Source organism: Lissotriton vulgaris, chromosome 8, assembly GCF_964263255.1.
Source record: "Lissotriton vulgaris chromosome 8, aLisVul1.2, whole genome shotgun sequence".
Classification (NCBI taxonomy): domain Eukaryota; kingdom Metazoa; phylum Chordata; class Amphibia; order Caudata; family Salamandridae; genus Lissotriton; species Lissotriton vulgaris.
Genome location: NC_141696.1, coordinates 1275692759 through 1275718641, shown reverse-complemented (window position 1 = coordinate 1275718641; position 25883 = coordinate 1275692759).

The following is a 25883-nucleotide window of genomic DNA, read 5'->3' as shown; positions in this document are numbered from 1 at the left end:
CAATACAAAAAATCCTTTCTAAAAAATCAATCACAACATCTGTGTTTGGAAAATTAACAAAATCATACGCAATCCATTTTGAATAATAATCAGTCAAAACTATCAAATATTTCATATCTTCACCTAAAATGTTATATGTACCTGAAAAATCTATTGCTAATTTTTCCCATACTTGGTCAGGTAATATGTTAATTGTTGTAGCATTTTTTTTATTCTTCCAATGCTTATCAGATAATAAGCATTCAGGATATTTGTTAACAAATTGATCCACATACGAGTCCATACTTGGCCACCAGTAATGCTTCCTTAATATTTTATTCGTACCAGACATGCCAGGAAGACCCGTATGTGCTCTTTTGATAAGACCATCAATTAGAGTCTTAGGTGGCACAAAAAATCCACATCTAGTTATAATTTCATTTTCTATACTCAGTTCTGAAGATACTTGTTGAAAAGGAACCACATTTTTTCCTAGATTCTTTAATGGTGGCCATCCATCTCTAATAAACTTTTTAACTTTAATAGGAATTTCATTGTTCTTATAACCATCCACCCAATCAGATTCTGAGAAAATCCCCAAATAATTTTCTGATGCGTCTATAGCTGAAACTACAACACATTCATCATCACTGATATCTGATTTTTCAATTCGAACATCAAGTGGAATTCTCGATAGACAATCCACCAGATATGTGTTTTACTTCAAAATTCTATTCTTGCAACTTTGAAATGATCCTTACTAATCTCGAAGTTGCTTGACCAGTTCCATTTCCATTCATCAAGAATAAAAGAGGTTTATGATCTGTTAAAAGATCAAAACAACTCCCCCATAAGTAACTCTTGAACTTTTCCACCTCCCAAGAACAGGGTAAAGCCTCTCGCTCTATTGTACTATAATTAGATTCAGCTTTGCTTAATGTTCTTGATATAAAGGCGATAGTGTTCTCTTTCCCATTAACAATTTGCGTTAAAACACCACCAAGCCCTACAGAGCTTGCATCTACTGTTACAATACACTTCACTCCACAAGTATATGGTTGCAATGCTGGAGCATTCTTAATCATTTCCTTGATGTTCTTAAATGCTTCTTTATGTACAGCTGAGTATACAAATTTCTCATTCCTTCTGGTCAAACATCTGAGTGGGTCAACAACCAAAGCATAAACATGCACAAACCATGCATAGTATTCACTCAGCCCTAAAAAAGATCTGAGTGAATCTTTATCCACAGGTGCAGGCGCATGCATTATAGAGTCAATCAGATTCTGTTTGGGTTTAATTCCTACTTTAGTAATTGAGTGTCCTAAATAATCTAATTCATTCACAAAAAATTTGCACTTATCCTTAGATACTGTCATCCCTCTTTTATGCAAAATACTTAAAACTGTCCCTAGTGTTTTATTATGCTCATCAAATTCTTCCCCATATATGAGAATATCATCTTGAAACGATTGTACCCCTTTGATGTCTCCAAATAACGAGTCCATTAGATTCTGGAAAACACTAGCTGCAGAAGCTAAACCAAATGGGAGTCTCATATATTTGAAGGCTCCAAAGGGTGTAACAAACGTAGTAAGATCTTGTGACTTTTCCCACAAAAGAACCTGATGATAGGCTGACATAGGGCAGAGCACACACATCCCGGAGGCCGTGAGGGTAACGGCCGCGCTACTGATACCACCAGCGCTTTTCCTGCCATGAGGGTATTGGCCGCGCTGACACCTTGGACCACACCTCCCAGCTGCCCCAGGGGAACGGCGCACCTCTGACGCTCCTGCTGTGCCTGGAGGCGCCATAAGAACGCGGTACCCCTCCCGCCTCGTGGGACACGCGCAGGCTAAGCCCGGGCAAAGGGCGGGCCGTCTGTGGCCATCAGAGGCTGAAAGAGGCTGGGCTGGGCCACCCCTCTAACTCCTACTCTGAACTACAAAGGTACTGTTGTCACCCAACTTTGACTAATGGGGAAAAGGAAAAGTATGGAGGGTGGGGTAGAGGGTGCAAGTGTGCTGGTTAAAAGGAAAAAATCCAAGAGGCTTAAGAAAGTTGTAAAGCATGCAGGGGAAAATTGCGTCATGACCCGTATTGATGAACTGATAGAGGACTGTGGAGCTTTACTTACATCTGAACATCCCCATAATTGGATCGCAGGTAGGAGTACTGGGGAAGAGACTGATGCAGTAAGGAAGTGTAGCAAACAGGGTTTGGTAGTGGTTCCCAAGATGTTCCTAGGGAAATAACAAATTGACCATAACTGCGATGAAGGAATTGAAAATCCAGGGACTAACGAGAATGTTAATACTGAAACAGAGATTGGAGTTACCCATCCCCCTGTAGTCAATCCGATTGTACACTGTGTAAACAGGTTTTCTGTATTACCGAATATTGATTGTTCCGATCCAGTGATTGAGGGCTTTAAAACCCATCCAACTACACGAGATCTCCCACAGGGAGCTAGTGAATTAATGCGGGGGGCTTTTTCTAATCCTCCTGTTTCCTTCCTTCCCACTGGGTATGATAATATTACTTTGCTTAGTGTGGTCAACCATCTATGTAAGCTTATCGAAGGGATGCAAGTGACGATTGAAGCTTTAACTGCCAAAGTAAATAATGTCACAACTAGCTCTGGCTTATGGCCTACTTGTTGTTTGGCCAAGAAACAACTAAACGGTATATCCCCAGATAAACGAAAAGTGATAGCACAGCATACTGTATCTAATCAATCCAGAGATAGCCTGCTGAGACAGAACGGTACTTTATATAGTGAAGTAGCTGTAAAGAGGAATGGGTTATTACAGGCCCGACTTATGAAATCTGCTAAGTATTCTAATGTAAAATCTGGCGAAGAAATCAGTGACTCTAAACAGAGTAATAGATCTAGTATTAGATCCAGCATGCCAAGTATGCCAAGACAGCTTGAAAGCACACAAATAGATAGTGTTATTCAACGACCCAGTCCCCACATGACATGTTGAAAGTCTTTATGGTGAATGTTCAAAAAATTGGGCTCTGGGAGGGATATAGAAACAAGTGACTCCTTAACAAACAAAGCTATTCATTGGATCAGACATACCAGGGGATATCGATCTGTGATTAGGGTTGACATCTCCAGGGCTCGAAGGCTCACATACAAAGGGGGTAAGACCGATTGTATCGAATTAATTTTTAAAGAGGAATACCTGGCACAAAGCTTGATATTATTAGAATTTAGAAGCTGTTCCCCTGATTATTCCCTTATACAAATGAGATCTCCCCCCCCCAACAGTGGATGGTCGAAATGGGTAAGCGAGCATCAGAAAGAGGGCAGGGAGGGTCGGGCCTGGAGACAAACGATTGACTGGCAACTGAGGGTAACGAGCTAGGCCAGCCAGTTAGTACTGTAGTAGAGACCCCAAGTATGCACCCAGTCATTAATTCAAGGATTTCATGTACATCAGTAACCCTGAGGGTCTTGGAAGGGCACACAATATCTACTCTAGCCTGTCCCTCAGCAAATCCAAGCTTAAATGTAAATGCTAATGGGCTTGGAAAATCTGGTCTGATCGTGTCATGGAATATCACTGGCTTGAGTACAAAGATTCAAAGCCCGGAATGGGCTTTGTTTATTAATTTGCATACCATATGTATATCTCAAGAAACTTGGTTACTTGAACCCCAGCATCTCACTGTTTTTTTTAAATTATAGTATACCCACAGAAAAAAGTAAAAGAGGTCTGCAATCTGGAGGTTTAACAATCTGGATAAGGCAGGATCTAGGAACCACTGTAAAAGTGCTTCCAACAAATCACAAAGACATACAGATTGTAACACTTAAGTTCAATCAGGTCAAATCTGTAGACATTTATAATGTGTACGCTAGAAGTACAGGGGGAAAGAAATCTGGAACATTTATCGCTCTTGAGGATATTATAGATATATATTCTGCCCAATCTCACATAATTGTAGCAGGAGATTTTAACGCAACTTTTGAACCCCTGTTAAGTGGCAATTGGAACTTCACAGAGGAACAAGATAAACAGTGGAGTGTCCCTAAATTAGAGTTGGAGCCAGTAAAGAAATGGACGGAACTGGCGATTCAAATTAATTCATTTTGTCTAAACAAAGTCTCCAGGGTATTGTCTGCTATAGAAATCTCTACATCCAAAAATTGAATGTTCCTTTCACTGATGGTGGCAGTAAATTGCAGTACTGAGTTCATATACAACTTTTCTAATACAAATCTAAAAAGATTTGTAAAGCATGCACTTCTTTTGGTAGTAGCAGTAAACGATTCTAGATCTTAAACTGAGGTGTCACCCGATATCTTGCCACTAGGAAGGAAGGCTAGGATAGTGCAAAACAGTCCGTAATTAATTCGAACTAACTTAGGGCTGGCCCAGTATCCCGTTTGCAGGCATTGATGCCACCTGAGAGTGACCTTGGGAAGACGTTGCTTTTGAAAGAGGGACGCCATGCCAAACAGCCACAAAAGCAATCTGGGCGGGGAGGGGGTCTAACTGTGATCACAACGGGCCCATTTCATAAAATTTTTCAATGCACACCTATTGGCAGAGGAATTGAACAAAGGACTGCCTTGCAAAAAGCGCACCCAGCTTCTCTTTCCCTCTCCATTCTCTGTGTCCAAGTGGAGGCCTCGATCAAACATGTCCTGCTGGTTGTACTCCCAACCCCCAGCTGAGACTGGTGCTGGCCAAAGGACGACTCGCCATCCACGGACACTGCGCATCCACCCACAGGTCACAAATGGTTGGCAGATGCGTGTGAGGGGGAGCAGCAGCTATTGATGAAGGCCAGTGAGGAATGACCTCTGCTCCCGGGCACATCTTAATCAATCTGCCCCAAGTGATCGAGTCCGATCAGCAAAAAAGAATCAGATGAAGAGCCTCATCTGTCGCCGATCCAACACTCAGCATTTCTCCCTCTGGTCTGCTGCCCCCTCCAGCCCCTGCACAGACATATAACACCTCACGCTTAACCCGTCAGCTCTCGGGCCTACCGCAGCGTCAGGCTGCGAGGCCCTGGCAACGGAGGATCCCTTGACAGGCACCACGCTGAGGAGAAGAGCCTAGGGCCTCTCTGCCCTCGGAGCCCATCCTGAGGTAGAATAGACTACTGCACTCTTTCAGCATGTGGGAGAACAGGGCCTCTCAACCACCGGCCCCCACCAGGAGGTTGTACAGGGCCTCTCCGCCGTGAGTCCCACCAGGTGGGAGCAGTCGCGGCCGGCATGATCGGTGGGTGGGGGGAGGCGAAAATTGGGTAGTTGCGGGGGGGGGGAACGGAAGTGGGGATGGGGGAGGCGGGAGGGGTTACCTAAAAAAAATAATAAAACTTACTGTTAGACTCCCGCGCCACTGCAGCTTCTGGATGGGTCAGACCTCCGTCATCCTGTATTTTCGAATTCCAGAAGCTTCGTCATCAGGAAAGGCAGCCTTCCTCCCTCCGCTCCGCCAATAAACAATGCTGCAATGGCAGCGTTGTGATTGGTGAGGGGCAGCGGAGAAAGCCCCGGCAGCCAGGCCATTTTCTCCACATTGAGAGAAAGGGAGAGTGGGCGGCTCTGCTCAAGGGCAGGGGGGAGGGCCGACCAAACAGTCAATACCCACAACAGTGTGTAAACCATTCCCCCCCCTGCCCTCGAGCAGGACTGCCCACCCTCGCGCCCCCAGCCAGGCTCTTCTGCTTTCTCGCAGTGCGAGAAGCAGAAACATAAAAGGTAGTTTTTATCATTTATGTTTCTACCTTCTCACATTGCGAGAAAGCAGTGAGGGCGACGCCCCCACGCCCCAAAGGGGGAGCCGCCACTGTTCCACCTTAAAAGTGCACCGGACCTGTAGATTAAAAGAATAGGAAGGGACAACACACAGAATAGAGAATGAATAAGACTTTTGCAAAGGAATTTTCAATAGTGAACCCCAAGGGTTTTACCCATCGTAAATGGTATAGTTACCATGAAGCCACCGGGTGGAGGCCTACCAGCAGACCGCAGGCTGGAGAAATGTAGGGACCGACGTCCAGTTGCCTATTAGTAAAAAGTTCACATTTTTAGAGAGCAATGCTCATCAGAAAATCAGCGTCAGACGTATTTCAGGCAGCAAAACTGTAAAAAGATGGAACCTAAAACGCAATCTTGTTAAGTTCCACTGTATACTATATCTGTCTCCCCTTCCTGTTTTCCAATGACATTTTATAATCATTGATGACAAGTAAATATGTAACAAACTCTTCCTTTCACGTCTTTCAGGGAATGGGTGGATCCGCATTGTTCTATTTGAATTGCATGCTTGGCAACTGTGGTGCAATCCTAGTAGGTATGATGGGGAAGCAAAGATTTCCCTCACAAAATGCAGGTTCACAGTACTATAGCAATGTTATAATGAATGGTGAACTCACTGGAGATAAAAGAGTGAATGTGACTGTGGCTCACTATAACGTGTAGAATGTAGATATGCATTGGCCAATACTATAGCAATGACAGGAGTGCTGGACGTGAGTTCCCTGGAGATAACTCAGTAAATGCTAGGGTGCTCAAATCACTTGTAGAGTCCAGATGTGATTAGACTACTCTCACATTAAAACTTCTAGGGAATCTCAGCAAGATAGCCATGGAAAATGACATATGAAAATACATGAGAGGAGGAGGTGGGGATTGTGGAACACCAGGCAGGATACTTTTGGGTGGGCTCAACGTGGGTAGTGTGGCTCAATGATTGGAGCGGCAGACCCTGATGCAGAGGTCTAGCCCGGGACCAGGGTTCAATTCCCCGCCTCGGCGGGTCTTGGGCTCAAAAATTTCCACGGACCTGATAATTCTCGCCTTGGTGCCTATTCCAATCAAGGAGTCCCACTCGGCAACTCTGGGCAATAGCTTGCTTAATCTCCACAACGGCCCCCTCAACGCTAAGGATGTTTGGCCTCCACCTTGGGGGTGCCCAGGAGTGGATGCCTCACACGGAAATCCAGGATGGGTTCCACAGCGGTATTCGTACAAGCGCCTTGAGACCCTTGCGGGTGAGTAGTGCGCTATACAAGTATCAATTTACATTTTTTTTACATTTTAGTGTCAGCTCAGTAGCTTGTCAGAAATGAGGGAGGAGCATCATCACAGCAGTGAAGAAAGTGTCTCACCTGCTGATGAAGCAGGGCGTAACTCGCCACTCCACGCCTTGGTCCTGTACCTCAAAAAACCACGTGGCACGGGGGCTAAGCATCGAAGAAGCACTCTCCCACCATGTTGGGAACAAAACCATGCGCGAGCTAAGGCTCCACCAATGGCTACACAGGGAGAATTTGATGATTGTAATTTCTCGCGGAAGCCTTTTGTCAAAGAGTTTTCCCAAAGGACCGCTATGTGTGGTCCAGGAGCTCTGATTTTTTTTTATTTCAAATCAAAAGACTCGAGAAGTGGCAGTATTTCAGTGACACAAAAAAACACATGGCCTTGAGGTGCTGGAAGGTTTCTCTCAGTCCTTATCGGCCGTTTCCGATTTTCCCGCCTATATCTTCAATGATTTGCATAGCTCACCCCGTGACCCGGCAGGAGAAATAAACTCGGAAGGCTTGCTCTAAATAATGCAGAGGTTCGAACCTCCATTAGCCTCTGGCCTAATGGCGGATGGACCACTTCCTGAGGCACTGACGTCACAAGCCTGCAGATGGTCCACCTCTAAATAAGAAGAGGAACCACCGGAGTTGCGGGCATATAATCCACCAGTTTACAGCAGTTTTCCTGCTCCTCCATTCCCTAAATCTCTCCATGAATTCACCGGGGAGAGCCGGAAATGAGAAATAACACGAAGAATAATGTTATGTTACCTTTAATGCTGCTCTGAGGCATGTTTGGATGGAGCACATCAACTATTACAGACAATTACAGTCAAACTGATGCATTTTCTTTTCTTGTTGAGGAAGTGTGTGTACCTAATCATTCACGAATGTTTACGGTACTAAATTATTTCTAAATAAACATACTGAAACCTCTATGTAGAACAAAATATTTAATATGTGACATCACTACAGTTAAATATATTCTGCTAATTGCACTGTTTTGTGAGTTACTATGGCAATGGAATTCATCATCCATCTGTCTAAGCTCCAATTAGCACAGGTACCGGACATCCATCAGCACAACATCAAGCATATTTATGAGATTAAAGGCCAGCTAAATGTTTGCATTACCTCATTAATCACCACGTGATCTGTTTCAAATCAGTTGCCCTCATGTTAGTAGGAGCTTTTAAAAACCTTCCTGCACTCCCCATTTCACTAACACATGATTTACATTTAATGCACAATTTTATTCTAAATACTTGTACAGTAGACTAAAAACAACGTCTCTCAATACAAAACATAAATAAATAAAATTCATGCTTTCGGATTATGCAACAAGACATTAATTTTAGAAACTTCTTTCCAGGTATTTTCTAGAATCCAGATCACATTGCCTGGTGATCATTTGCATTTGTTTTTGAGAATCCTAAAAAAAGATGTATGAAATAATGACAAGCCAAAGTAACAGACCATGCTGCAACTGGAGACGGATTCCAGTCCTCAGAGACCCTAGGAACATAGGAACCAGCGAGGACGATTCATCCCAATCCAGTGGAATAAAGCCAAGCACATGACCAAACTTTGGGCGCAGTTTATTACAACTACATTCAAGATGGTTGCCTGGTCTTGCAGGATCCTGAGGTTCTACTGAAGTCTTGGAATAAATAACTCACAACCGGACTAATAGTCAATTTCAAGTCAAAATGAGGAGAATGCTGTCATGAGACCAATGATTCATGAGCAATGTCATGGGGCTAGCTGGGGGAATGAAACAGGGAGGCAGAAGTGTTGAGGTAGCTTCATTAAGGAGTTTTTGGGGTGAAAATAGTCAGTGAGCAGATGAGACCCCTGACTGGACTTGGGAACTGAGGGGGGAATGCACATGGACAGAAGTGCTGCAGACGACGCAACCCAGCACAGTAAGCTGATATATATTATCAAAGTAACGTCATAGAGAGTGCAGGAAAGTGGATTCTAACTTATTCAAACACCTGTATCTTTCACTTTTTTCACTACCTGGTTTATGGACTTCAGCTGTTAGTTAGTCTCACTACTTAAGTCTCACCCATTATAGCTCTGGTATAATGGATTGGAAGTGCTAGCTATCAACTTCCACCTGTTAAGATAAGATCCAGTGCTGTGCAGCTAGGGTAGGAGGCACATCGCTGGTTGCACATGAACATGCATGAGTGCAAGTGTGCATGCTAAGGGCTCGATTACGATGTCGGTGGTAAAGCGTTCTGACAGAATCAGTTTCAGAATGGTTTCCGGCCGAATCTGATTCAGGGGGTCCGTTCGACCAATTACGATGGTTCTAGATACCATTCAATCGGACTCCCATTGATTTCAATGTGAGCCTGTGTCCCGACTAAATACACAGGCTCCCTTTGAAGAATGGAGTGGGTGTGGAAAGTCATGCAGCATGTGGTGTGCACCCCTTTGTGCCAGCCACACTGTGCATGGTATAACAGGGGGCCCTCGGGTACCCCCACGAGACTTATTTGGAAGGCTCTAGGTAAAGGGGGCCTGCTACTGGCCCCCAAAGTCAGATTCCGACAGCCGATCCATGTTGAACAAACCGACTCGGAAAGGCTGTCCAAATCCGACATCTTAATCGCTCGGTCAGAAACGCGGTCCGTAGACCTGTACCAGTCAGCTCTGAATGACTCAGTTCCTATGAATGCCATTCAGAACTGAGTCGGAAAGTCCTAACTCTTTCCGAACATTGTAATCGGTCATTTGCAAAGCCCTAAGAGTGTGAGACTAATGTCTTGCTCAACCCGAAATCTGCACACAGGTAACTTCATGTAGAAGGGACCCTTCAGGGACTGATGCTGACCTGGTGTACACCTTATAATGTGAGTGGGAAATACAATATAGGCAACATATGCACTAAACTGAAGTTGTGCCATTCTGAGGCCTAGTGACTAGCATGATGCAGTGATCATATGTGAAAAATAAACTCCAAGGGCAAATCCAATTTTGTTTGGTCACATTTGATCTCCTTCTGGCACTTGAAATGTGTCATATTTCTCTGACTCAGCTCCCTTATTAGATTCGAGCGCATTGTTAATTACCCTACTGACCAGTAGGAGGATCAAAGCCATTCCAAACAACAGAGCCAGTTGCCAGTGCTTAGATATGTTCCTGGGAAACTGGAAAGGGGGTGGGGGCAGGATTGAGCCTGCATGTGGTAATTACTTTCCGCAATGCACCAGACCTGGGAGGTTCATCCCAAGGAGAACAAAGGGGATAGGACAGACCTCTGGAGTCAATCACAGAAGGGGCTCCACTTTGATGATTTGAGTGGAAAAAGCCAGGCAGCTGGTGATGTTAGGGGCCTGGCATAGTCTCCCAGAGAAGCTCTTTCAACCATCCAGTTGAAATCTCTATCATGGAATGTCTCAAGTTGCTGCACAGGACGGGTGGGACAGGGGTGGGTCGATAATTTTTTGCCTTGACTCTTGTCTACTTCCCTCTCTTCCCGGGGCTTGGGTAGAAAACCCTTCCTTCCTGTCTTTCGGTGGTGGAAGGCCAGGACTTTAACCAAACGGCTTTCCCCGTACTCTGATCACTGCGCTTATTCAAGGTTTTAGCTAGGGGTACTTTACTTGCTTTGTGAGTTTTTGTGGGGAAGAAATTTTGTGCTGCAGGTATAACATTAGATGTGGATCTTATTAACCCCTCACATTTATCATTGACCATAGAGGTTAAGATAATGATCAGTGCCCTCAGGGACTCTATTTCATCCCGAAATAGAATAACAAGGTTAGTCAAAGCACCAACTTCCATGGGCATTGCCTTGTCCCTGCTATTATCGGTAATTAAGGGGGCAGGGAGCTCGTCGTGGATTTCAGCCAGAACCGCAAACCTGTTACCAAGAGGTACATGGGAAACAGGTGGCAGTAGCGGGTTTTCACTCTCAAGGTCAAGGTGGATAGTCAGGTCATCATTACTGAGGGACTCGTTAGATGGAGTTAAACAGTCCCCAGTTAGATTAATCGTGCTATCCTTAAGTTTCCTTTTTGCCTTAAATATGTCTGGAATTGTTGCTGGGAGTGCAACTGGATCATTTACTTGCTTTAAGGAAACCCCTCCCTTATCACTTGTGGCACTCTCACTAGTGCCTCCTTGATCAGCCACAAGGATATCTCTGCACTCATCCACAAGAACATCAATACGGTCCATTACACTATTTCCGGCTGACTGACTTGACTTCTTTGATGTTTTATTCCCCTTACAGAGCTTTGAGGGATTACCAGATCCATTTCCCCCTTCCATTGCCTTTACGTTTCCTCATGGAGCCTATAGATGACTTTAACTAATATATCAACAAATCCCCACAAAGTTCCTCCTACAGTAGTATTGATGGATGTAGTCTGCTTAAACGGTTGTTAGGGATGTGGCCTGGCCCGGCCTCGTTCGGCCCCTGATGGCCACAGATGGCCCGCCCTCTGCCCTGGCTGGATGGGACAGGGCATGAGCAACTTCCGGTCGCGTAGGCTGCTGGGAAGTGTAGTCCGCCGTGCCGTGCCGCGATGGCCAGATGGTGCAGTGGCAGGCGGCAGGATTTCAGGAAGGCTGGTGGTATCGCTGAAACAGCGCGGAAGGGCTATGGCGCTCCTGACACCCTCCGATACTCCAAGGTAAGTTTTGATATGACCCCCACTCCCCCGGGGCTCTCGCTGGACTTGAGAGCACCTCCGGGGGGCGGGACAGGGCGTGAGCGGCTTCCGGTCACGTAGGCTGCTGGGAAGTGTAGTCCGCCGTGCCGCGATGGCCAGATGATGCAGATGCAGGCGGCAGGAATTCAGGAAGGCTGGTGGTCTCGCTGAAACAGCGCGGAAGGGCTAGGGCGCTCCTGACACCCTCCGATACTCCCAGGTCAGTTTTGATATGACAGCAAAAGACACAATATGGTGGACGTTATTTTTCTCACCAAGCCACCACTAACTGATGGATTAAACCCAGATCTGTGACTGGGGGTGAATGTTTTGCCATTGTGCAACATTCCGTCCATCATCTTGTGTGTTTTTCAGTTCACCCTATGTGGGAAGGGTATGCCCAGACGTGGGTCCCTTGCTCACTAAGCCACTGGAGTCAAGCTATCCTGGCTGAAAACGTCTGATAGCCAGAAACCGGTCCTAGGATGCCTGATTCCGGTCCAGGAAAGACATGGCTTGACAGTTCGGGCTGGACTGTTCCCATGAGGCACAGGGTCAAGACTGATTTGCATATGGCCATGTCTGAACTGGGGTGGCTTGGTGAGCTAAATAACTGATGGATTAAACCCAGATCTGTGACTATGGGTGAATATTTTGCCCTTGTACAACATTCCGTCCATCATCTTGTGTGTTTTGCTGTTCAGCCTATATGGGAAGGGTAGGCCCAGACGTGGGTCCTTTGCTCACAAAGCCACTGGAGTCAAGCTCTCCTGGCTGAAGATGGCTGATAGCCAGAAACCGGTCCTAGGATGCTTGATTACGGTCCAGGAAAGACATGGCTTGGCAGTTCGGGCTGGACTGTTCCCATGAGGCACAGGGTCAAGACTGATTTGCATATGGCCATGTCTGAACTGGGGTGGCTTGGTGAGCTAAATAACTGATGGATTAAACCCAGATCTGTGACTGGGGGTGAATGTGTTTCCATTGTGCAACATTCCGTCCATCATCTTGTGTGTTTTGCTGTTCACCCTATGTGGGAAGGGTATGCCCAGACGTAGGTCCCTTGCTCACTAAGCCACTGGAGTCAAGCTATCCTGGCTGAAGACGGCTGATAGCCAGAAACCCGTCCTAGGATGCTTGATTCCAGTCCAGGAAAGACATGGCTTGGCAGTTCGGGCTGGACTGTTCCCATGAGGCACAGGGTCAAGACTGATTTGCATATGGCCATGTATGAACTTGGGTGGCTTGGTGAGCTAAATAACTGATGGACTAAACCCATATCTGTGACTGGGAGTGAATGTGTTTCCATTGTGCAACATTCCGTCCATCATCTTGTGTGTTTTGCTGTTCACCCTATGTGGGAAGGGTATGCCCAGACGTGGGTCCCTTGCTCACTAAGCCACTGGTTTCAAGCTATCCTGGCTGAAGACGGCTGATAGCCAGAAACCCGTCCTAGGATGCTTGATTCCGGTCCAGGAAAGACATGGCTTGGCAGTTCGGGCTGGACTGTTCCCATGAGGCACAGGGTCAAGACTGATTTGCATATGGCCATGTCTGAACTGGGGTGGCTTGGTGAGCTAAATAACTGATGGATTAAACCCAGATCTGTGACTACGGGTGAATATTTTGCCCTTGTACAACATTCCGTCCATCATCTTGTGTGTTTTGCTGTTCAGCCTATATGGGAAGGGTAGGCCCAGACGTGGGTCCTTTGCTCACAAAGCCACTGGAGTCAAGCTATCCTGGCTGAAGATGGCTGATAGCCAGAAACCGGTCCTAGGATGCTTGATTACGGTCCAGGAAAGACATGGCTTGGCAGTTCGGGCTGGACTGTTCCCATGAGGCACAGGGTCAAGACTGATTTGCATATGGCCATGTCTGAACTGGGGTGGCTTGGTGAGATAAATAACTGATGGACTAAACCCAGATCTGTGACTGGGAGTGAATGTGTTTCCATTGTGCAACATTCCGTCCATCATCTTGTGTGTTTTGCGGTTCACCCTATGTGGGAAGGGTATGCCCAGACGTGGATCCCTTGCTCACTAAGCCACTGGAGTCAAGCTATCCTGGCTGAAGACGGCTGATAGCCAGAAACCCGTCCTAGGATGCTTGATTCCGGTCCAGGAAAGACATGGCTTGGCAGTTCGGGCTGGACTGTTCCCATGAGGCACAGGGTCAAGACTGATTTGCAAATGGCCATGTCTGAACTGGGGTGGTTTGGTGAGCATAATTAACTTATGGATTAAACCCAGATCTGTGACTGGGGGTAAATGTTTTGCCATTGTGCAACATTCCGTCCATCATCTTGTGTGTTTTGCTGTTCATCCTATGTGGGAAGGGTATGCCCAGACATGGGTCCCTTGATCAGTAAGCCACTGGAGTCAAGCTACCATGGCTGAAGACAGCTGATAGTCAGACACCGGTCCTAGGATGCTTGATTCCGGTCCAGGAAAGACATGGCTTGGCAGTTCGGGCTGGACTGTTCCCATGAGGCACAGGGTCAAGACTGATTTGCATATGGCCATGTCTGAACTTGGGTGGCTTGGTGAGCTAAATAACTGATGGATTAAACCCAGATCTGTGACTGGGAGTGAATGTGTTTCCATTGTGCAACATTCCGTCCATCATCTTGTGTGTTTTGCTGTTCACCCTATGTGGGAACGGTATGCCCAGACGTGGGTCCTTTGCTCACTAAGCCACTGGAGTCAAGTTATCCTGGCTGAAGACGGCTGATAGCCAGAAACCCGTCCTTGGATGCTTGATTCCGGTCCAGGAAAGACATGGCTTGGCAGTTCGGGCTGGTCTGTTCCCATGAGGCACAGGGTCAAGACTGATTTGCAAATGGCCATGTCTAAACTGGGGTGACTTGAAGAGCTAAATAACTGATGGATTAAACCCAGATCTGTGATTGGGGGTGAATGTTTTGTCATTGTGCAACATTCCGTCCATCATCTTGTGTGTTTTGCTGTTCACCCTATGTGGGAAGGGTATGCCCAGACATGGGTCCCTTGCTCAGTAAGCCACTGGAGTCAAGCTACAATGGCTGAAGACGGCTGATAGCCAGGAACCGGTCCTAGGATGCTTGATTCCGGTCCAGGAAAGACATAACTTGGCAGTTCGGGCTGGACTGTTCTCATGAGGCACAGGGGCAGGACTGATTTGCATATGGCCATGTCTGAACTGGGATGGCTTGGTGAGCTAAATAACTGATGGATTAAACCCAGATCTGTGACTGGGGGTGAATGTTTTGCCATTGTGCAACATTTTGTCCATCATCTTGTGCGTTAAGAAGATGGAGTTGACAGGAGCCTAAAGAAGACCTGAACCGTGTCTGGGGTGCTAAAGCACTCTGAACTTAGTTTACAAGGAACACTGTGTATTAAACTCTTTATGGACAGTCGTTCTGAACCCCTTACATCTACTGAGGCACAGTAGAGGGATGGACCTGCAGGGGGGACCCTGCAAGAAAATGGTTCTACTAAAACTTCAGAGGACTGACTCTGTAGAGGGGTAGCCCTTGTTGCAGGACGCCCCTTCACCCCTGCCATCACACTGGGCCATGCAAATGGCAATGGAGACTGTGGGGCATGAACAGTGCATGCCAGATGGGTATTCTGCCTTGAGGGCTGCAGTGTGCTACTGAAAGTGACCCCCAGCTGAGAAAACATCAGGTGCTAGACAGAGGACAGGTCCTTGACAAGGAGGTTAAGTGCAAAGAGAAATCAAGCCCTCAAAGTAAAATAAATACCATTAGGCCTGCAGACCCCCCTTCTGAAGGCTACAGCTGGCCACCAGGAGCGATATGATGTAATAATAAATCAATTTGAACTTACGTTTTTGTTTTGAAGCTTTAGAGTATGGTGACCCCCTGATTGTGAGTCTAAAGGCTGTACTGCTGCATGTAAAAAAACTGAAGAAAGGCTCATGCATTTTGGTGAACTTGAAAATTACAAAGTTACAGTGATTATTTGCTAGCCTTATCGAAGGTCATTAAAATGTGTTATTGATGATTACAAACTTAACAGCAAACCTTTATAGATTTTAAGGAAGGTCATCTAAATGATTTATTGACAATCGCAGGGTTAAGAGTGCCCTACTGAATGCCACTGTAAGATGGCACTATTCTTATAACGGTAATGAGTTACCATGGCATATTATACTTTCATTAATGTGGTGTCCCCCTGACGAAGCTAGTAGGCCTGCCTTTGATAACAACACCCTTTGTATTGTATTTAGTACATGTGTGTGGCTACTGTGGGTATAGTGTTCAGGGTTTGCTTGGAGTATTAACTTTTAGGGGGTTTCTCCATAGATATATGTCACGTTATTATGTATAAGTGTGCAAACTAATGCGTAGTATGGGGTAGTCTTTGCTTATTAAAATACTTGTCCTTTTTATAAGTTAAATGACAGACTGGATCTAATTTATTGGGTATTGTTTGTTGCATGCTTGCAAACGGGGATAGTAGCTCATACCACCTGCACCGAGTGGGTCTTGCTATCCTGAGATATTGAAATGCTACCACTATGTGCTTGGTTCCCAGAAGCCATAGGGTTGCAGACATAAGGACCAACATCCTTCACAACTAATAACACACGTTCTTGTAAATGTCATGAATCATTTCATTTTTTAATAATTTGTGAAGTCATGAGAAATTAATTTGGAGGGAAAGTTTTGGTTTTCACGTTGGAGGTATGAGTTATGGTTTGCACAGCTAAGCGTTGCTGGTCAATATCAGGGGGGTTCATTTTGTGACAATAACGTGACAGTAACTATGGACAAAGTGGATCTCTGAAGCTTGTTTTTAAAACAAATATCTCACCTGTTATGTGCACTACAAATATTGTTGACTTACACTTAACAATTATTTGCTGTGATTTTTTTTATGATATACTACATCTTCTATAAAATAAATCCCTCTTCTCCATGATCCACTGTGTATGGTCTTAACCTGCTCCCAGCAGGGCTTGGTAGCAGGCTCAGCACCCCACTGCCTACACAACCAACTTCCACGTCAAATGTGAGCCTTACATGCTTCCAACTCCAGTGGTGCCCATCAAAGAAAAGAGGACCTAACATTTGCTACAGAAATTGCAGGCATTAGTTAGCACGTGCAAATAATAGCATGGAGCTGTTGGACCTGGACATTTCTGCAGGAGCATCCCCAAACATTTTTCCTTCACTCCTTCTATTTTTGCTGAATTCATGTTTGTTGTCTTTAGGACTCTGTGCACTTTACTATTGCTAAGCAGTGCTAAAGTACTTGTGCTCTCTCCTCAAAACATGGTAATGTTGGCTTATACCCAATTGACATATTTAATTTACTTATACGTCCCGAGTAAATTACTACTACATGTGCCCAGGGCCTGTAAATTGAATGCTACTAGTGGGCCTGCAGCACTGATTGTGCCACCCACTTAAGCAGCCCTTTAAATGTGTCCAGGCCTGCCATTGCAGAGCCTGTGTGTGCACTCTAAATTACCATTCCAGCCTGGCAAAATAAACCTGAACCTTTCTTCTCAATGCACATAAGACAGCCCGGAGGGCAGGGTGCATTGTATTTAAAAAGTGGGACCTGTACTTTTCAGTTTTACAGGTGCTGGTAGTGAAGCACTCTTACATTCATTTTTCACTCGTGCATGGCCTATCTCTCATAAGTTAACATTGGAGTTGTCTTATTACATAATCTCCAAATGGGAAGGTATGACCAGTTCGTGTTTAGAGTTTCTGGAATCCTAATTTAAGATCCTAACTTATGGGAAGTTGGATCTTAAATTAAAATTCTGAAAATGCCACTTTTAGAAAATTGTTGTTTTCTTGCCTTTGCCCTTTGGTGCCTGCAGCCTGTCTCTGGTCACCTGAATGAATGTACTTGGCAGTTGGGCCACACACAATGGGAGCTGAGGTCTGACTGGATGGGCCATCACTGGGAGGTTGGGAGGGAGGAGCATGGCCCAGCCTCACTAACACCTGAATACAACCACACAAATGGCCCAACAGCTTTGCATTGTCACTTCAGCCAGCTTGGAGCAAGGCCAGAGGGTGTAGGGAATTATATGCACTTTAAAGACACTGTCTAGAACTTTTCCCATCTTCCAGAACCAGGGCACCAGGGTATAAAAAGACACCAACTCTTCAGCACACTTTAGGACCTGTGGATACTCTATTGGGAAGAAGGACTTTTGTGTTGCTATAAGGACTGCCAATCTGCTGGACTGCTGCTCTATAGGAACTGCTGTCCAGCTAAACTAACCTGCTGTGCTGCCCTGCTGACTGCTACCCTCTTGCCTAGGTAATAACTGGGCCTGCAACTCATCTTGAACAAAGGGCCCCAAAATTACTCAAAGGGCCAGTCTACTGGCCTCCTGATCTGAGCCGCAGGAACACAAAGGCTCCAGAATAGCTCCTGAATCCATCTTCAGCGAGTTCCTGACCCCCAAGTGGTGCCCTCAGGTCCTGAACCTTTGATGTGGCTCTTGAAATTAAGCTTTTGGGCTTTTCACAACCTCAAACTGGCCCATTCACACCGAGATTGCGCCGTCCGCCCATCTTCCAACAGCAAGCATCGATCACCGCGGAGGACTGCTAATGCCAAGCACCAGCCTACCCGCCTGCAACTCCCAGCCTGCTCCTGGCAGCACACCGACCACCACCGCTACACTTTCTTTGCTCCCGACAACCCTTTCCAATGCGAACGGGACTCCTGGTACATAACTTGAGAAGGTAAAACTTCAGTGGGACTATTCTGTGATTGGCCTGAACTTTTGACTTTGACCCTGTCCAGTGCTACTTTATAGTTGTGGTTGATGCTTTATAGTTTTAGGTGCTATATTGCAGTTTATTCTTTACCAATGTATAACTCCGGTTCTATTGATCACATTTTTGGTCTTGTTTTATTTACTAAATCAAGCTCTAGTTTTCAACCTGGTGTGGGATGTTTTTGTGAGGTGTTTACACTGTTTTATTGTTTGAAGTGTTGCACAATTACTTTAAACAGTACCTCTAAATTAAGCCAGACTGCTCTGTGCCAAGATACCATGGATTGAGTTCAGGTTAACTTGGAGTGTGGTTTTTTGCCTTATCCTGACAAGGATTGTGGTTGCTGCTTGACCAGGGCTCACACTCCAGTCAGTAACTCAATTTCCTACAGGAGTATTACGTAAGGGTGAATTAAATATCAAGTAGGTATTATGCATCACCATTGGATGACCATAATATCACCACCTGTGGCTTAGTCCTCTTCAGAACATTTATTATTGGTCTACTAAAGTATAAAAAGAATATTTATCAAATTAAGCCATTACTAAACAAAAACACATTGTATATTTATTCTATGAATGGTGATAGGCGTGTGCTACCAAGTGGTTCTGGAGCAACACAGGCTCACATTTTTGTTCAATATAAATTTCATATGTTGGGCTCAATGTATGAAAGAGGGCTTATACTCCCACATGGTATGCAACTCAAGCCACAATTGCACTGGACGAAGGCACAGAAGGCAGGGAATCAGAAAGAAATCCCTGTATGCAATTTAAATTTACATTGTAGATAGATACACAGGACTGGATTTTGAAAAGTATCTAGGCAAGGGAGACATCATTTAAAGAGGAAACAATCATATAAAACTGGTGGTGATCAGCATAAAGACGTCAAGAGATATTGGACTTTTGTCTCAGTTTTGGTCTCAGTTAAACTTAAGAGCATAACTTAAGTTTAACTGACACTATAGTCTAACTCTACTACTTGTAATACCCTTTGTACCAAAAGCGGTAGAGTTTTGTGTTAGTTTACGTTTGCGAATCGGGACGAAGATTTCTTATTTATCAGAATTAAGCTTCAGGCTGCTAGTTTTTATCCAATCAGCTACTTTAACGGGTCACACTTTAAAAGATTCTTGGGTAATATAGGTATTTCTTTCAATAGAAAACATGCTGATCCAACAAATCTGCTGGGATAGTGATTTAAGCTTTTAGAATGTCATCCTTAGTGAGAAAAATATTTTCTTTCACATGAGTGGAAAAAGAGCACATTTCTAGAAGGACATTGTTTATTAAAAAGAACGATACTTGAGAAATAGCTGTGTCAATACGGTCTTCCGAATGTAGACTGAAGTCCCTTAGGAAGATGTTGATTATGGAAGAACTCAATGTTTCTATAAAGGGCTTCCTTAGTTGTACGACAAATAGAAGGTTCTCTCTCAGGAGTCATGCCTGGTGTAAAATTTGGTATGCTTTGCGTAACTTTAAATTACATTGACAGATCTTGAAATATGGAGAATGTTTCAAATGTCAATCTCTTACATTAAATCAATATTCTATTAATGATCACAAAAATACCTCTCCAGTTTACATTTCTATTCATGGTGTACTATCAAATTGCCAGTGGTGATGATGATAACCATTACTACCTGGATGGCATCACTAAAGTCACTTTGCTAGGTTTCTGTTCAAAATAATAGGACAAGATTATTGGTGAGGAGAGTATTTGCAAATTCTGGACAATCAACAGTTGAGTAAAAGGCAGTTGAAAGAGAAACGAGCAGTGATAAGTGAGGATGTGGTCATGGTATATACCTAAATCAGTTTTCTAGGGTAGGAGCAATTGCTGTATGTATGCAACTGGTTTTCTAGTGTTCATAATGATCCATATCTAAGACGTATCACAGCAGAGACTTTAAGCTACCTGAGTTTGATAATCTAGGAGCAGAACTTCAATGTCTTTAGGGGATAAAATCAAAGAAGTTCCATTGGTATATTGTTCATTGTTAATTCACGAAGTAGATCACGATTGTGGTCTGGACAAATATGGAGAAGAGCATGTTTAGCGTTGAGCAATGATACTTCCAAAGTGTGTCTAATCAAGTATTGTGGGTCAAAAGAAAGATCTCAAATTATTCGTACACAGATCAGAGGACAACATATTTGTGGGAATACCTCACCTATGTATGGGATATGTGACCTTGTAAGGATGGGAGCGGCCATTGTGATTGCTGAGAATATGGAATGGGATGCATGAGGAGATGGCATAGTCATTTCTGGTTCTTTTTTGGGATGATGGGGATTGTTAGTAGGATTGTGAGCAGGAGCCTGATTTTCAGAATCATCAGGATAGTTCGTAAGCCAGCAAACGTCTTGAAAGTCTGAGTAACATGTTCACATTCTAAGCGCACCGTCTCCCTTTGTGGATGATGCTGAAACCTCCCGTTACACTTTCATTTACAACACTCCATTGCATTACAGGTATGGTCATGTTATACATTCTGCAGTCCATACATACATGCATACAACTAAAAATATACAGGCATACAAAGAGGATTGTAGATGATATAGAGCGTCTCTATATCAGTTTACATATTCAATGTACAACATACTCCTTACATCATGCATTTTGTAATATTAGGAAAAGATCAACGCAATTCGTTCCCTGTGTTACTGCTATCCCGGAGGTTTCCCGGGACCTTTACTTTAGAATTGATCAACCACACGATTTCCATCGAAATGCAGGTATTAAACTATTTATGGAACATGCAGGCGATTTTTTAAAATAGATTTAATAATAATAGTTGCATTTAAACAAGCAGTGGCAAATCATTTTCACATGCTGTCGGAATGCACAGTGCGACTGGTGGATCAGCGGCCATTTCGATCGGCAGGGTTGAGTCTGAAGTCACTGTGAACTTTCAGAGAGGCGTGTTCATGCTTGTCCGTGCTGCTTTCTGGGACCGAGTCGGTGATGGCCTGAGTCGCTGCATTTCTTTTGAATCATGGAAAAACATAAAAGCATCATGAAACATTCCAAAATTCCTTTATAGTAATTAGCTGGCTGCGTCATCGTTTGTAGTATCCTGGTCTTTCCTTTTGGCAGTGATTTTAAATGCTAAAAGTAAAACACATTAAAGGAGAAAATAGTCCACTTGTGAAGAAGAATTGTGTATTTAAAACAGGTTTGGATACGCATATCACAACAGAAACTCGAACTGGCAGACAATAGGCACATGTATAGCTGAGTAGTCAAAATGAAAACTCAAAAATATCTGAAAGGAAATAGTGCAAAGTTGGACGGACATGTCCTCCGAAGCTATAACTGAACCGTTCTAATTCAGTGGCACAGTGAAAGTACAAATCTCCAAATGCTTGTGTGGATTGTAAATTGACCGATATTGGCAATCCCTAAGGACTGACTTCAAAGAGGCGTCTACTAGCGAAAAATGCACAGGTTTCTTTCCACTGAGGGTTCCCTCCAATTCCCCATGCACCAAGTAAGTAGTGACCATTAGACCCCGAGCCTTTGTAGGCCAAATAAGTAAAACAAAAAATGAAGGGGCAGATTTATGATAACTGGCGCATCCCCAGGGATGCGCCAGTTATTTTGCGCTGCTGCTCCGCCACCCATGGTGCGCCGCATTTACAATGCGGCGCACCATGGGGCAAAAACGGCACAGATGCGTGACGCATCTGTGCCGTAAAGGTGGCGCATTGCTGGAGTTGCGTCGCAAGCGCGACGCAGCTCCAGCAAGGCTCGGGGGTGCCCCATCTTTACAATGCTGCGTCAAGACCTTGGCTGCTTCAAGCAGGCGCAGGGTTTTGACGCAGCATTGGCCTGAAAGTGACTGAGTGCAATCTTATAGATTTATCTCAGCCACTTTTGCGAGGCGCACCTGCCCCGGAACGCCCACCCTGCGCCGGAACGCCCACAAATGGCGCAGGGCTTTACAACATGACGCATCTGCCTAGATGCGTCACGTTGTAAATGGGTCGTAGGGATGCGCCACGTTTAAGCCGCAGTTGCATGACGCAAACGTGGCGCATTCCCAACATAAATCTCCAACGAAGAATATAATTTTGTGAACGTTTAGTCATAACAAAAGATATCAACAGGTGTTCCTCCTAAAAGAAAGAGGGGTCCAGTCCAGAATGTGTGAGCCAATCTACAAAGGCATAAAAGAAAAGTATTGTTTACACTGAGACACCATTTTGTGCACAGTTTTAAGTCATGGTAAATGTGGACAGAGTTTTTTCTTTGCAAGTTCCATTAAGGACATCCTTATTAAAAGATTTGGACCACATGGGTGGATTACCGACCGGAAGTGTGTGATACTGAGGTGGAACAATCGGGGAGAAGGTCCTTATGATAAGGACAGGTCACTCTGAAATGCTATTGGTCAAGATTTGTGCTCTTTACTGTATGAAATCTCTCTCACTACAGCCAATGTGTTGTACCTCTGTCTATGTAAACACTAGTAATGGTGTACCAAACCACTGTTCAATAAAAAGAATTAGAAAAAAAAGTGTATCCTTATTTGGTGCTTGCCGATGTTCTTACTTTTGCTGGCGCAATAGATAGCATATCACCCAATGACGAACAGCCAACCTGGATGGTGAAGAGGGAAGTCTGCTCCGTGCCATAGTAGTGTGGTGGGCAGGATTAGGTGGGACGCCCGCTTACCAGTCATCACACTTGGTTTTGGGGCTCGGAGAGTGCACAGGGTCATGTGAGGATTTGCTACCATTGCTCAGGTGGACTTCAGCATCTTTGTGTGGGATAGTTGCCAGTGTTCCAAAGCTGCTATATGCCACACGCTGATGGATGCATGTACGTTAAGAGTCCCAACAAGGTGTCACTTAGTGCAGTCAGTAAACATGAGCACCTGTAACACTGGATGCTGTGTAGAATGTGCAGGACTGCACAAGGAGCACAGTATGCTGAAGAAAGGTTAACGTTTGAAAAAAGAGCTAAGAGTAAACGTTTGGGTGAATAAACAACTGAGCGCCCTGATCCCATAAGACCTATCTGCAGCGTTCGATACGGTCAGCCATGCTCGGCTACTGGACCAACTAACGGCCTTGGGAATCCAGGGGCTGGCACACCGATGGCTGGAATCCTTCCTGACGGGGCAATCCCAGAGGATTCTGTTGAGGAAACAGGTATCAGATAGTGGCGCCCGCACCTGCTGCGTCCACCAGGGCTCTGCCCTATACCCGCTCCTCTTTAACATCTACCTGCAGCCTCTGGTGTTGGCCCTTGTTCATATGGACTGCTGTGTCTTCAATTATGCAGACGACACCCAGCTCATTTTCCGGATCGATAACTCCACCCTTGCCCAGGAAGCGGTGCAAAATATCCTTAGATTTACGGTAAACTGGATGACCGCAAACTCATTAAAATTAACCCAGAGAAAATGTAAGTTCTTGTCATCTCTACTAAAGGCAATCAGTGGAGTGATAATTTCTGGCCCAAGGAACTGGGTGCCACTAACATCCCAGCAATTGCCGTGAAAATCCTAGGCATTAAACTTGACTCTGATCTCTCCATGGCTAACCAAGTTAGTGCAGTGGTGGGCACCTGCACAGGGCTTCTAAGGAAGCTACGGAAACGTGTCCCTCTCCTCTCAATTGGTTCCTTACAAATGATTGTGTCGGCCACTACATGTCTCCAGACTCGATTACGGAAATGCCCTATATTTAGGCCTCCCTCAAAAGCTTATTAATAGATTACAAGTAATACTAACGATGCAGCTAGGCTGATCTTTATGTTACCAAGACGGGCCCATGCCTTTCCTCAGCTTCACAAACTACACTGGCTCCCCATCAAGCAGTGAGTAAAATTCTGAGGGCCTCTGAGTTGCGCATAAAGCGATCTGTGGCAAAGTCCCAGCCTATATCAAGGGACGCCTGTAGAACTATGTTCTGGGGCGCACACTGCGTCCTCTGAGGCCTGCTACCTGGCCAACCCAAGATGCAATACTGCATATAAAGGGGCAGAGCCTTTTCCATACTGCTCCCACAACTCTGGAACCAATTGCCCGACCATCTGCTCAAAGAACCAGCTCCCCTCCCATTCAGGAAACAACTTAAAATGCTTCTGTTTAGGGAAGCACTGGATAATGCTTGCACACACCACACTGTTGGGTCAAACATCTGCCCATGTCCTTTGGCCATTCCCCTTAAAGCACTTAGAGACCCGTTGGTGATTAGCGCTATATACATATCAGTTAACAATTAACAATTAGGTCCGTGGAGCTTTGGTCTTAATCAGGGCCTCTTGTATTATATGATTCTGTGGACGTTGTGTTTTCTGCATATTTAAGTATTTGCTGCACTTGCCACATAATCCATCGTTTTCTCCATAATTTTCAGATAGTACAAAAAAATAATTTAAACAGATTAAAAGTTACTAAAAACTCATTCACACATGTTGTAGCGCAGTAGTAGTCCATTGTCGCTCAGTGGAAGGTCATCTTGTACTTGTTGATTGCTGCATTTAGGTGTTAAATTGGTGCTAATGAGGTGACTCATTGGCCCATAAATTGTTAACATATGTAAAAATGACAAAATTGAGAAGTAATAATGTCAGAAAATGTGCCAAATTATGCTGCATAAGTTGCTACTGCCGTTGTGCGGAGGTTCGTCTGCCGCAGGCAGGAAGTAGGCTGAAAAGTGTTTTTTCATTGCTCCCTTCCTGCCCTTGCTCATTGATAAGCAGAATACAGAACATATTTGCTAATTTATTTTATCAATTCGAACAGTGGTGTATCATTTTGGAAAAAACGTTAGACTGCAGTATTATGGAATATTGTGTAGTACTATCATACTGCCTAACACTGTGACAGATTGGCATTTCAGGACAGCAGAGTAGGTGGGAAAAGGTGTGCAGGAGTAAGTAATCTAGTTCTGACTTTGCAGAGTTTAGGAATTGTGTGTAGTGGAAGAGCGAAAAACTCTCATCAGCAGGTACACCAGAAATGTCTGGTGAAAAAAACCTAGCAAACCCTTTCGAGTGACCTGTGATGTATGCCGAGTGCCTTATAAATTGGCCATTTAACAATGAGATTCCCACCCAGAAATGAGAGTTGGATAGTAATGCAGAAGCCAAGAAGAACCTTGACTTGACTGGATTTTGGATTACTTGAAGCTGCTGGAGAAGGTAATTAATATGAATATAGTCAGTATGAGGTTCTGCATACTATCACGTAAAAATGGGTCTTACACTGAATATTCAGGCGACAAGGGATATCCTTTTCAGGATGTACAGACTCTCACCCACCAAAGTGTATGCTTCATCATTGAAGTGTGCTCCACACTGGGAGAGCGGTGCAATACCCAACGGGCACCATGATGAGGCCATTTTGTGGAGATATTTCTCTAAGCGTCGAGTGGTCCTAATGGGCTCGA